Here is a 13,307-nt window from a genome sequence, read left to right on the forward strand (position 1 = left end):
TCCACCAGCAAAAAGACCACAACCCGCTGAAGGCTCAGATGATGGTTAGCATTTTTTAGCAGTAAAGTATTTTTTAATTAAGGTATCGATCTTGTTTTTTAGACATAATGCTATTGCATGCACAACAGACTATAGTATACTGTGAACATAACTTTTATATATACTGGGAAACAAAAAAATTTGTGTGACTTGCTTTATTGCAGTATTCACTTTGTCGCGATGGTCTGGAAGGGAACCTGAAATGTCTCTGAGGTCTGCCTGTATAATCTTCTTTCCTTAGACACCAATACAGAGGGTTTAAGGAAGGAAGACAAAATCCTGGAGTTGAAAACAAAGATTAACAGCTCACAACCAGTTGCTTTCTAAATGCATAGTGCCTTGCAAGCAGCAGACGCTCAGTGTAAGGGAGGTGGGGGGGACCGGATTGAAACACGCCAAAGTGGAAAATGCCCCCACAATCCCAGCATCCTCTTTGGGAAAAGGACAATTACTTGGCAAAGGGAAAGCAGCAAGTCTCCCGGGATACATTCCGGCTCAAACTAATAATGTGTTGCTTGAGGCAACCAATTTGTACAAACAAACCAATCCTGAAGAGGAGGAGGGGGGAGGCACCTCATGAGAGTAAACCTGGCATTGGCTCCCTATCCCCATCCAGCCCTCCTTCTCATCCCACCCTCCCTCCCATCTCTTCTCAGGAAAGCTTTTCTTCCTGATTCTAATCCTGCAGAAAAATGCCATAGACACAAGTGGTTTCACAAAGCATGCTAAGCGAGCCCATCCTTCAGTCAATGAGAGCAGAAAGAATAAAAGAAACTGCCTTTCTAAAAAGGCAGTTTACAAAAACTAGCCAAGGACATAAAACAGCACTTCTTTGGGGTTCCATTTAGCCATTTTTCCACAATTTAAAAGAATTTTCCTCCCATAGACTAAGTCCTAGCTCTAAAACATGAGGAATTCTGAAAACCACATTATATTGCAATGACTAAAATGACTACACCTTATTTTATTCCAGAAACTTTATGTTCCAGGTCTCAATGAACCCTCAAAATAAACCTGCAAGCTCAGTATTATCATTATTTCTATTCTACAGTTGTGGAAACTAAAGGTCACTGAGGTTAAATAATCTGCCGAATGTCACAGAGCAGGGGAGTAGCAGAACTGGTGTTTGGTCTGTCAAACTCAGGATTATGGCTTTCCATGACACTATATCTACTTCCTGCAAAGAGTAAGCAACTAAGCATTATGCCAGTGAAAAATCAAACACAAGTCCATGACAGCAATATTTGAAATACTAGCCTCTCCCACAAAGCAAACAGGCCTACACTCAACCCCCAAATAGGCCAGCCCCCAAACAAACACATATATCATAAAAGAAATTTTTACATGCTCTAGTAACATACTTAATTTTCTAAGTGGAAGTAATTTCATTCTTATTTTTTCTGATTTTTAGAGTTGTTATGGTTATTATAATAATTTGGATCCTACAGAAATAAATGTAGTAAGGAATGAAAAGTCCATCACCCCAAGATAACCCGTATTAGCAGTTTGGGATGCAGCCCATCAAACTTTTTTCTGTATACTCAGAAATACACACAGATACACATACACTAATATAGCAAAACTATATATAGGCCAATATAGCAAAATGATTATACATTCTATTCTGTAACCCACCTTTTTCAGTTAATATGATTGGGACCCTTTCCGTGGCTGCATGGCATTTCACTTTATTTGACATTTGGGTTTTTGTTAGTTTGCTTTGCTCATATAAACAGTGCTGCTATGCACACACAGCCACGTGTCAAATTATTTCCTTGGGCTAAACTAATTGCTAAAGAGTGAGGTTTAAATTGACACTGATAGCCAGAATGCCTCCAGAAAGGTCTTTCTGCCATCCTTGCACACAGATTCGCCGCTCTTCACTCTCAATACTGGATACTTCCAATCACTGAAACTTGACCACGCTGACAGATATCACTGTTTATCTGCACAACTGACTGTGGCGATTATGATCTTTTCGTATTGCGTCTTTGCATCTCCTCTTCGGTGAACTATCATATTTACTTTTTTTTTTTCCTTTTTTTTCATATTTACTTTTGAATTGGCACATAAGCCAATAAGTCCAGCAGGATAAACCAGCCCCTTTGTGAAGGAGCAAGCCATCCTCTAGATAAGCAGGTGAACAGGCTGCGTGAGGGGTTCATTAAGCATAAACAACTGCTTTCTCCTGGCTGTAACTGTGGGAAGTAGGCTTTAAGTGGAGGGTCAGGTCCAAAATCCAGTTTCCACAGCAAGTGGCACTGCTAGTGCTGACTCCAGGAGGCCTATATAGGTCAGGTTCATAACGTCCTTCTGCCTATCTTGGGCAGGGAAGGGAGAGGACTTCTAAGTTACGTTTGCATAGCGTTATGGGCTGAACTGTGTACCCCCCAACTTCATATGTTGAAATCCTAACCCTCCAAAAAAGGATGTGACTTTTTTTGGAAATAGAGCCTTTAAAGAGGTAGTTAGGTTAAAATGAGGTCATTAGGGTCTTAATCCGGTGTGACCATCCTTACGAGAAGAGATGAGGACACAGACAGAGGCAAGATCACGTGAAGGAACAGGAGAGAGGCTTCAGAAGAAACCAGCTCTGCCAGATCCTGGACTCCTCGCCTCCAGAGCTGTGAGGAAATAAAAGCCTGTCCTTTAAGCCACCCCGCCTGTGGTACTCGGGCACGGCAGCCCTAGAAAACGAATACGTATAGCACCCGCCCAAGACTAAGGAAAAGTCACTCGCCCGTTTCACAGCAAAAGAGCCGGGGTGCAGCCTGGGTGCTGCCCCTGGGAAGGGCTGACATCTTGTTGCTGTTTCGAACCCTCTGCAGAGCTCTTCTCTGTGTTTCCAGATGAACCACAAGGTGGTGACAGGAACGTGTTCTTGAGGCTCATGGCAGATACGAGTTCCAGCAAAGACAGCTGCTCTTTTACAGCAGCAGCATCTGTTTCCTCACTTGACCCAAGTTATATTATGAAATCATTCTCTCCCTTGAAATGAACATGAAAACTTAACTTCCATTGTTGAAGAAAGTCTATGTTAACATTAACAAGGAGCTTTTCCAAGCTCTGAGAAATTTGAGAATGGAAGGAAGAGATGGCCCTGAGGTAAAGTCAGGTGGGTGAGAACAGATCTCTGAAAAGATCTCAAAGAAAAGACAGCCTGTGGTTCGCTGTAAAAGAGCTTCCCAAAGGAGTCACAAAGACCAGACCTTGCCCCACCCAGACCTCAGGACCAGGACACATTTGCGTGGCAGTCAAGAGACCTTCTATGGGCACATCTCATTAAGATGTCAAACTTATTATTAAGTGGCAAAAAAAATGTCTTCTTGGATCTGAGGGCTTCCATCTCCATTGGTTTCACTGCATTTAATTTTTTCATATGTGAACTGAACCCCCCAGAAAGAGGGTTCACTGCTTAATTCAGAAAAAGGAAGGAAAGAAGGGAGGAAGTGAGGAAGGGAGAGAGGGAGGGAAGGAGGAAGGGAAGAAGGAAAGAAGGGAGGGGATGAAACATTCTGAGAGAAATAAAATGAAAAATAACCAGTTATGCCTGGCCATTCTCTTAGGTTTTTAAACGAGTCACAGAATGGGTGAGAGACAAGGAATTACAAAGCCTGGCTCTGCTGCTAGTACTTTCTAGGCTTTGGCTTTCTCACCCATAAAACTGGAGAAATTCTACTAAATGATCTCTTACATTTTTTCTAAATTTAAAGCTTAAAGGATCCAAACCAACTCCTATGATTCCAAACCAAATACGAAGATATCTATTTCCAGAGACTCAGGGCTAATGACAACACACCCTTGAAAGGCACCATGTGCCAGCCGCTGTGGTTTGAGCATTTTATGTCCACTGTTATTTTGTTGAGTTCGAGTTAAAATCGTATTATCTGAAAAAAGTATAGCTTTTCCTCTTGGAAGCCTGACTTGGCTGGGTGTTGAATGGTCTGCACAAGAGCTTTCATGAACAATTTCCAATCCTATTCAAATCAGTGGTGTTATTTTTTTATATAAAGTTACTTATTTATTGGCTGTGTTGGGTCTTCGTTGCTGCACACAGGCTTTCTCTAGTTGCTACGAGCAGGGGCTACTCTTCATTGTGATGAGTGGGCTCCTCACTGTGGTGGTTTCTCTTGTTGCAAAGCATGGGCTCTAGGCATGTGGGCTTCAGTAGTCGCAGCACACGAGCTGAACAGTTGTGGCTCACGGACTCTAGAGGCTCAGTAGTTGTGGCGCACAGACTTAGTTGCTCCGCGGCACGTGGGATCTTCCCGGACCAGGGATCGAACCCATGTCCCCTGCATTGGCAGACGGATTCTCAACCACTGTGCCACCTAGGAAGCCCCAAATCAGTGGTGTTATATCATTCACCTGGGAGGCTACTTAAAGGGGAAGACAGCATCTTTCACAGGTGGATCTGATGACTATCCTAAACGTTACCTACACTTACGATAGCCAGCAAAATAATTCAAACTTATGACCAGAGGAACTCATGTCTATTTTTCTCAATTCTTCTAGACTTGAGTACTTGGGACCAAGGTATTTTGAGGCAAGCTCTCCCCCAACTCTCCCGCCCCTGTGAGGTGGGAGGCAAGGGCATAACGTTGATGCAATATGGCAGAAAGGGGAGATATAACTAAATACACTCACTGGACCCCTCCTCAGGTCCTGGCATTATGCTGGAGACCAGACTGTGGGCATGATCCAAACATGAAAACATCCTCGTTGCCCCGGAGGACCTAAGTCTGGTAGAGAGATGACTTCCATGCAAAGAACCCTCTACCACAGGTGGAACAGGTGGCAGACACATGGTGACCTAGAGCAAAGCAGGAGGAACCTGCTCAGGGTGCCTGACTCAGAATGCCCGGTCTGAATGCCATACTTGGCACAAAGTAAGGACTCTGTGTGAGAAAACATCATTTGAGTTTCATCTTAAACCATCAGTAGGACTTTGTCATGTGGGGAAAAAAGGAGTTATTTAGGGTAAAAATCAAGAGCAGAGACATAGAGATGGAAACATGTTGAAGCATAATGGGGGAAACCGTGTGATGAGGATTCTGTCCATTCTAAATGCTAAATGTCTTTTGAATCTGTTCAGTTCCCTCTGACCTTGTCCAGTCCCCTAGTCCAGGCCACCGTGTACATTACCTGGATCACAGCAGAATATTAATACTACCATTGATACGCCCACTAACACAGCCAATAACTACCATGATTTCCAAGTAGCAATGAGATAAATGGTGTTGTGAGATCATCTGTCAGAACTATAATGTGCTATGGAAACATCTGTGATTTCTGTTGATGATTAAGTGGGAGATACTGCAAATACTAATGTGGTTTGCTGCTTACACCCATAATTGAAGGAAATGCTCATTTCACTAAACTCCTTAGAGGTGAGAGACAATAATGACCTATCATCCAAGTTCACGGACCCTCTGAATTCTAAGTGGTTCCAAAATATCTAGTTTTGATCATCTGTTTGGCACTGAGAGAACGCAGCCTTTTAAATTCTGCCTTGTAGGACTGGGGTTCCCAGCAGAGAGCTCAGCCACAGGATGGGCAGAGCTGCGCGGCACCGACAAGCCTGGACATCAATCCTAATTCTGTCATCTAACTAATGTGTGGCTCCGGGCATTGGTGTTGTTATCTACATAAAAGGAAGATCATAACACTACAAAGAACACCACAGAAGGTAATCAATGAAAGGCACTACAGTTGTCACCTCCTCTTCAGGACTAGTGCATTAGCAGTTCTAAAACGGGCTTGCAAAATCTCTGGTTGGAGGTCACAGGTTTTTTTTATTAAGTAGTTCCAAAATATCTAGTTCAGATCATCTGTATGGAACACAGCATCTTAAACTCTGCCACTCTTTCTCAGATTTTGCTCTGCATAGATGGTTCAACAGCCACAGGACCTATTTCAATATCACAGAAAAGCTTTCCCCAAATCACCTTCTTTGTGCTCTCTGAGCTAAATACATAGGAAAGGAAAATATGGCTTCTTTGGTCAAAGAATATATAGGAGAAGTGAGATTCTGAGATACCCAGAGAGAGAACCCCCTACTGCACCCACAAACATGCACATACATCAATTTTTTTTTTTTAGAAAATTTAAAAAAATATAGTAAAACCCAAATAAGAACAGGAAAACAAAATGGATGGAGACTACTGGATAAATGGCTAACATGAAAACACAGGAAAAAAGTTTTATTTCCACATTAGCTGCTCCTATTTGTTCTCTTTTAATTCTTCCCCGTCATGAAGTTACAGTTCAATTAGCAAATACACTTAAGCCTAGATAACTGGAGAATAGGACTGGGAACAAGGGTCTTCCAGACCTATACCAGAATAGTTCTTGTATTCCACAAATATCCACAGCGTAATTTCAACGTGGCAGACAGTCTTCTGGGAATGTAAAATGAATATGGTGTGGCTCTGCTTCTAAAAAGGCCTCAGTCTAGTGGGGACTCCTGAACACGTCATTGCCATCCAAGGAGATAAACTCATATGGGAGGTTCATGCACAGCTCCCGGGATGCAGAGGAAGCAGTGTCAGGCTCTCTATAACTGCTGCCCACAACTCACTGCGTTCACAAACACCAGCCTTTCATTACCAGGCACCAGGTGGGGAAACTGAGGAGGGAGACTTGGATTGAATCCCAACACTACCCTTTATAGTTGTGTGGCTTCGGCCAAATCGTTTCATCTCTTTAGCCATGTTTCTGCATCTATAAAATGAGATACGAGGTGAGTCAAAAATTATCTGCACTCTGGCTGTAGAATTTACTTTAATTAACTTTTAGAAAAGACAAATACATCATTTTTCCACATGATCTCCTTGCTTTTCAATATACTTTGTCCATCTGTCAACAAACGTTCATATTCTCTCATTAAAAAATGTTTTAAGCTGAGCTGCAAGCCATGAAGGCACCACTGTCTTCACTTCTCCATCAGAAGTGAATCTTCGTCCTCGTAGAGCTGCTTTCAAGGGACCAAACATGTGAAAGTCTGATGGAGCAAGATTAGGACTATAGGGAGGATGCTTTAACACCTCAAAATGAAGTTTCTGCAGTGTCAACAGTGTGGGCAGAAGTGTGCGGACGTGTACACCCTCAGACCACAAAAAATGAATCACTGCACGCTGCTCTTCTTTTGTGAAAATCACAAGTGGGCATCCATTTCTGCTTGCACTGCAGTTACAAATGAACTGATGTAACATGTTCACACCTGCACAGCAGTGACTGGGGAGACAGTAGCCTTGAACAGAAAGCGATGATAAGACAGGGCATCCAACAGAAGTTTTAATATGAGGGTGAGTCAAAAATTATCCGCACTCCAGTTATATTAAAACTTCTGTAAATTCTATAGCCAGAGTGCAGATAATTTTTGACTCACCCTCATAGTAATATCTACTTTTTAAGACTGTGAAGATGAAAGGTGCGTGTGCATGTGTGTAACACCTTCCTGGCACACAGTAGATGTTCTATAGATAAAAACTATCTTTTAAGTTATATATAATAATCCTTTTAATGGCAAAAATTTGTTGGCAGGTTATCCTTTCTTCATAGGCAGATGTCATATATCTTACTCTTTTCTGTATTTGCAACGACTGGTAAAAATACCAGTTTTGCTCAATAAACATTTGTGTTTCTGAGAAACTTTTGAACCTCTCTGGAGAAACTTTCAAAGAAAGCAATCATTCGAGTTTTAAAATACTGATTTAAATCCAAAACATACAACTTAATGGAAACAAGAATATCAAGGATCCCGGGGCAGCCTAAGAACAGAAATGGCACCAAATTTATATTTGTTAATGAAAGAGGAAAAGATGTAATTTGTTTTAAAAGTATGTTGTACTGTTCTTCGATTTTGAGGAGGAGACTATTACCCAGGAGGAATATGAGTTCTCACTGAAATTCATAGCTAGGCAAAAGAATTTTTAGAGTAAGTTAACTCATTTTGTTTTCCAAGCAAAATATATTCAAGGTGAAAAAAATCATAAAATACAAATGAGCCTTAAGAATAACAAGAATCCCCTGTAGCCCCATCACGCACAGTGATAATTACTGTTTACTGGGAATCTGGGCCCCTGAATCTGGTCTAGTATTCTACCAGCTGCAGCAGGATTATGACAAAACAGGCAACAGAGAAACATGTTACATCTTGTAAAGAGGCACATAGCCCCAGTGATGTTTTCATACTATCTTTAACCAATCATGACAATAGAAACTTTCTAAACATCTAAAAAGCACTTGTCAGGGGCTTCCCTGGTGGTCCAGTGGTTGAGACTCCATACTTTCAACACAGGGGACGTGGGTTCGATCCCTGATTGGGGCACTAAGATCCCTCATGTCATGCAGAGTGGCGAAAAAATTAAAAAAAAAACAAGTGCTTGTCACTAAAATTGAACTCTTGAGTCCATAGGTTTCTACCCATCAAAAACACTTCTTTCTGAGGAAAAAATGAGTCCAAAGTCCCTGAGGATATCCTACTGCTCTGGCAGAATTCCACTGTGATCAGTTAAATGCAAAGAAATCAAGAACATCTGGTCTACATTTATTTTAAAGCTCACAAGGGTTTAAATACAAAGAATATCTGGCAAAACGTAGTCTTGAGTCTGTTGAATTAGAATTTTTAAAAAGGCCAAGAGGTAAAGCAGAGCATGAGACAAAAGTAGAGCTACCTTTGTAAATCCAGGAAAGCTTGTCAAAATATTTCTTTCTGGTTTCTCTGGTTCCCCAGCACTTTACCAATGGCATGTACTTCCAACTCAAATTTGCTAATTCATGTGTGTTTGGGTTTCTGTACCTTGAGATCTGACCAGGTAACCAGGGAAGCACTATGGGTTAATGAGAGACTAAATTTATTTACATATGTATATAAATATAAATGTGTGTATATACATGAACACACATATAAATATAAATTATACATATACGTAGATACATACATAAATACATACAATTTCAGGACTTTTCAAAATCTTTAATAAGCTAATACATGTTACAAATCTCCAACAAAGGTGGTAGGGCATGACCTAACACATTGGCCCCAGCATCCTGGCTTTTCTTAGGCGGCTGCATGGGACACACTTGGGAGAAATGCTGGACTCTCAAACCCAAATAGGATACAGATGTCTGGGATGCAGACGACTCTCACCACCTGTAATCCCACTCCTTCCATCCAAGCGTCCATTCAACAGACAATTATTAAACACCTGCTACGGGCTTCACCCAGCAGGACGTTTCTCCGTTTGCGTACATGCCTGAGCATTCTAACCCCACACTTAAACCGACACCTTTCTTGTGCATAAAAGAAAACCAAAATGGAGGCCCACTACTTAACAGCAGCTTGTGCTACTGCAAACATTTCTGTGTTTTCTCTTCCCTTGGTTGCAAGGGACTTCCAAGGCAGAAGGCTTATTTTTATTCCTTCGACCCCCTTACTGTTTATCAACTCAGGTAAAATTAGTGGTGTTACCGAGCTACTCTGACCAGGAAAGATGACAGGCTGTGCCTACTACCTAGGGAAACAGGAGCCCGGGGAGACGGGGTACTATCAGGGATCTTGCCTATTCCCACTTCTGCCATTTGCACTGGAAAGCTGAAGCCCAGAGCAAGCATCTACACGGCTCTCCAGCTGCCTACACCCTGTGATTTAACCAAGGTGAGGGGATTTGGGGTTTGGGTGCCTTCCTCCTCCTAATTACGCCCTTGGTGAGAAAACGAGAAGAAAGTGTAGGCTGATCACAGAGTCTTTCCCGCCACAATTATGCTGGCAATCGGGATCGCCCTGTGGGGCTGCCAACCCCCTGCAGAACTCCGGCCACGGAGGACAGGGAGGAGGCCTGGCTTGCTACGGCCTGGTGCACAGCAGCAGAGCCAGGGCAAACAGGCCAGGCCGAGGCCACCGTAACCCGCTCCGTGCTGGAGACGAATCACAGGGCATCTGCCCCAGCCGCGTCCCCAGGTATCGCTCAGGCCGGCTGGACAACCTTTCTTCACTCTCTACTTCCCTCCGCAATGCTCCAGGCACAGAGGTGGGAGGTAGGCAGATCAATAACAGTAGTCCTCCCCCAAGGCAGGTCCTCCCGAGGACCCCCAAGCCCTCAGCAAAGGAAGCAATCATCCCAAACTCCCCGCAGTGCCTCTCTGCACTTACCCCTGGCGCGCTGCTGAGGACTGCAAAGCCCTTCTCACATGTCATCGCACCACGCACACGATTTACAGTCCTCTTCGGGGCAATAAAGGAATAGGCAATAATTACCCTCATGTCCCACATCAAAGGGAAATGAGGCACAGAGATACTAAATCAGGTTTCTTTTTTCTTTCTTTTTTTTTTTTTCTGCCATAGCACTTTGCACTGTACAAAGCACCTCTGCACACACCCTGTCGCCCTGCCTGGGCAGGGACACCCAGCCCCATTTCACAGATGAGGAAGGGAAGCTCCAGGGAGAGGAGACAGTGGTGTATGGGAATCTGCTCTTTAGCCTCAGAAGGATTCAGTTTACCCTGACTGAACTACCCAGCCTCGAAGTAGGGCTCTCCTAGAGGCTAGCCACTGCCACAGGCCTGGGGCTGGTCGGAGGATGGGTAGTCACCTGGCTGTGGTCTCTGCCATGTCTATCAGTTTCTTTGAAGCTCTCAATAGCTCAACCGAAAGCATTTATAACTTCCCCATTGCTGGGTAGGTGGGTAAATGCCACAGGTTTCAAAATACTTGGTTGTTCTCCTAAACCTTGTTTTTCTTTATCCTTCTTCCATCCTGGGACCAGGATGTGTTAAAGGCTTTTCAAAGCCAGAACTCCACCCTGATGGCACAGGTCAGGATGTCTGGGAAGATCCTCATGGGGTTCCCACAGCAAAGGCTGCATCCAGACACCATCCACACGACCCAGGGAACTTCCCTCTGAGCTACTCACCTCACTGCCTCTCATCTTCCAGGGCCCTGGAGGCACACCAGTTTCCATCTCTGGTCCTGGCGAGTGAGTGGAGGTGAGATGCAAAGGAAGACTTCTCCATCACAAGCAGATGGGGGCACTGTTAGCACCTGGGCCAATGTGAGTCCCCGTCCAAAGACTAAAGAATTAGGATATTTCTTTTCAAGATGCAGCGTCCAGAAACTTGCTTATGTAACACAATACGGTGGACACACAGCACTTATCTGTAAGAATGCATATCTGTTCAGAAGGTCTGGAAGGTAACAGAGCAAACTGACAACACAATGACTCTGGGGCACCACAAGGTTTGGGAGCCACTGGAAAAGGCTGTGGAACTTTGACTGAAACGCAGATTCATCCATTTCTTGGTGGTGTTCTCTTAGACACATCTCTACAGACTCAGGGTCAGCTAGGATATGAGAATGACACCTGCCGGCAGGATTCTTGTAAAGGCAGAAATAGTCCATATCAGGCACACAGCGTACACTCAGTTATGTCCTGGCTGTGATTATTACTACTTCTGCAAAAGAGGATAGTTGCCAAAAGGCCATACCTCTAGCCCCCCTGTGGCTGCAGAAACCACCTCCTGCTGAAGGAGAGGACCAAGAGCATCACTCATCATTCTCTAGTCCTGGTTTTGCATTTGTGTCTCTGGGGTGACCCCAGCCTGGAGGCCATTTAGTTCCTGGTGGGGACTAAAGCACGTTGGCTATTCTCCATTTGCTTCACTGCCACCCCTCACCCCAAAGCCATTCTCCCCCACTCTCCACCTGCTCTGTGGCCTGGTGGCTGACTGCTGTGGGCTGCCTCACCAGGGCTCCGTGCCCTTTGGTTTCCTGATGGGATCCACTGATGGGAGGACCAGCACAAGACCTGAGTATTTATTCCCCACTCTCTCCCCACTTCACCAAGTCTCTGGCAGTGGTGTTGTTCTTTCTATAATCATAGCACCTGTGGGGCAGCACCTCCCATTTCCATGACTCTAGCTCTTGCTGCCTCTGTAAGCAGCCCTTTCATTAAACTCTCTTCAGATAAACCCCTTTGAGGGCAACATCTGCTTCCTGCTAGGACTCTGACCAAAACAACAGGGGAGGAGGCTTTCTCAATGAAAAGGGAGATACTAAACATAATTATAAGCTTTGGGGACAGATTAACAATGTCCAGTTCAGGCTAGGACTCTGATCTTCCTCATTTGAACCTCTAGCAATTAATTTTCACCTAAGTAAAGAAGCCACTGAAAAAACCAGCTTGAGCCTAAAGATCTTGACTTTTCCCGCAGCGAGGAGCCCACTTCTATTTCTCTAAAGTAATAAGAACCCTGGGGCAGGAGAGAGAAGAAAGCGCATCCTTAATGATCATTTCTTCTGTGCTAGGCATTATGTAAATTGCTGTATATAAACTGTCTCACTCGGAGTGAGTAATAATTTAGCTGAGGTAAGTACTATTATTATGGCCATTTTTCAGATGGGGAAACTGATTCATAAAGGTATTAAGAATCTTGCCCAAGGTCACAATGGCAGAAGGAGGATCTAAACCTGAGCAGTCTGACTCCAGCGTCTGTGTACTCTTAACCAGTACATCACATGCCTCCTCCACAGGAAGGCTCGGCAAGGAGGTTGAGAGCAAGGAGAGGCAAACGGGAGCCAAGCACAGCCTCTCTTTCTCACCGCCCCAGCTTCTGCCTTCCCATCCACAAGGTGCTCTCATCCAAGAGATGCTCCCATCCACGAAATGCTCCCCAGGGTGGAGAGGGGGGTGGGGTGGGGGGCATATTTCAGCTGCGGACCAAGACCATCAGTCACTGAGAATCAACCGGAATTGAGAGAATGCCAGTGCAAGCAAAATGCAATAAAGAACTGTGCCTTGTGAAGAGAGAGACCATTGTAAACTAGGATTCCTTGCAATATTATCAAATACCAAACCAAATCCTGTCTGAACCCTTTAGTCTGCAAGAGGGATCACTCCTTCTACTTGTAGAACACCTCCCCCCGCCCCCACCAGCAGCACACAGCATGAGGACAAATGTTACCCAAATTTGAAAAATGATCCAAAGACAGATTCCTAAAGAGCATCTTTGAGAAGGAAAAACAAATATTGTTGGACACACTGGGTAAATTCATCCATAGAGAAACTGTCAGCAACTCTATCACTTTCAAAGGAAAGCCATCCCCTGGGTCAAATAAGCAAAACACTAACCACACGCAACATCTTTACAAAGCTGTCCTAAACCCAACCCATAATACAGTGCTCGTTGACAGGCCTATATTCTACCTGCAAAGCCAGCCAGCGTTCCACCCTACACCTACCGGAAACACAGGATGTTACAGACTTCGG

At 44.1% G+C, this 13,307-nt stretch overlaps 1 protein-coding gene across 6 annotated transcripts in view; it reads right to left on the bottom strand.

The window, feature by feature from the left end:
* Positions 1-13,307, bottom strand: part of STON2 (stonin 2) — a 145,148-nt gene that overhangs the window by 73,542 nt on the left and 58,299 nt on the right. The window lies entirely within an intron of this gene.

This window comes from Hippopotamus amphibius, chromosome 4 (assembly GCF_030028045.1).
Source record: "Hippopotamus amphibius kiboko isolate mHipAmp2 chromosome 4, mHipAmp2.hap2, whole genome shotgun sequence".
Taxonomy (NCBI): domain Eukaryota; kingdom Metazoa; phylum Chordata; class Mammalia; order Artiodactyla; family Hippopotamidae; genus Hippopotamus; species Hippopotamus amphibius.